The sequence below is a fragment of the Belonocnema kinseyi genome, chromosome 5 (genome assembly GCF_010883055.1).
Source record: "Belonocnema kinseyi isolate 2016_QV_RU_SX_M_011 chromosome 5, B_treatae_v1, whole genome shotgun sequence".
Classification (NCBI taxonomy): Eukaryota; Metazoa; Arthropoda; class Insecta; order Hymenoptera; family Cynipidae; genus Belonocnema; species Belonocnema kinseyi.
Window position 1 is genome coordinate 142724120 of NC_046661.1, and position 1676 is coordinate 142725795.

The window sequence follows — 1676 nt, forward strand, 5'->3', positions numbered from 1 at the left end:
GAGGGAGCTCTTCTTAATATTTTGACACCAAAATCATGTCGATACACCTTACCGACTGCGAGTAAAGCCACCCACGCTTTAACTTGACAGACTGTATATGTTCCTTTTTTAATTTTGATAATATGACTACTACTTTTCCACTATGATAATATTATTAAGAGCTATTCGCTTTTTATTATTCATAACTAGGGAAGAGTTCAACTAAATTACCAAAATTTATCTCAACAATAATATAATATTTATTCATGTTCTCAGTCCAAATTAAGAGAGTAAGATTTGTATCTAACTTTATAAATTTAACTAATCTTTAGGAATGATTTTTATCTTTGGTGATGAGTTAAACGTGCAAAATTTTACGCATTATAATTACGACGCGGCATTTTTGGTTGTTCTTTGAAAGTCGTAGATTTTGCTTCTGCGCAGATATTCACCTTTTAAGTGAAGCATACATTGTCAAACGGTTAATGCAATTGTACCATAATCAGTCTATCAAAAATGATATTTTCGTTTAGTTTTCAGTCAACGTAAATAATTGATAATTTTACATAAGTTTATCTAATTTAACGACAAAATCAGTATAAAGAATTTATTCAAACACCGAAAATGCAAAAGGTGTTAGATTATGAACAAATTGAAGTTATTTACATAAATCAAGTCACTACTAATTTTTGGAGATAATAAATAGGTCATTTGAATTTTGGAAACACCCGAAAGGATAACTGCAATATATCATTAATAATGCATATTCTGACCTTTCAGTTCAATAGGAATTTCTTGTTACCAAGATTTTAGAATATAATTTTAATACGAATAAATGCTTTGTTAAAAAAAATTATTTCGCCATACGGATCAAAGAAAGAAATAGAACTTTTCTCGATTTTATTACATTTCTTGATTTCAGAAATTCTAGCATCTTCTCCATTTTCGGTGTTCAAACGCATTCTTTGTACTCATTTCCTCGTTAAATGGAGTGAAATTAAATTTATTAAATTAATAAGTAATTTCGTATAAATATGATATTGCCAATTGATAATAACTGAAAAGTAAGCAACAAGATCGTAATTGATACACTGGGTTTTTTTACAATTATATTGACCGTTTGAAAATGCATGATTCAGTTCAAAGGTTAATTTCTGTGCAGAAATTAAGCATTAAATAAAGTAATCATAAAATTTGTTGCGAAAACATGTGCAAACCCGCTGTCGAGCAAATTACTTTTTGTTACAGTTTTTGTAGCTTCTTAGAGTTGAAAGGTGAATAATTTGGTGTTGATTAAGTGTTGAAATCATATTGTATGAGAATATTGACTGAATACTTTTTTTATCGGCTTCTAATGCGACTCTAAACATAAATTCATTGTTACTGGCGCTTGCCGTGTGATTTCCATTGCCTAGATAAGCAAAAGTCGCAGTGCGTATCGGCTAATTCTCCCTTAAACTAAACAAGAATAGCTAAAAATTATTGCTTAATTGAATTTTGCTGAAATTTTGTAAATATCCGGAAATATAGGTCAACTATGCAGCCCAACTTGGATAGATCGTTATCAAAAATGGTAAACAAGAAGTAATTAGGTCGCAAAATACAGTCTGTCAAGTTAAAGCGTGGGTGGCTTTACTCGCAGTCGGTAAGGTGTATCGACATGATTTTGGTGTCAAAATATTAAGAAGAGCTCCCTC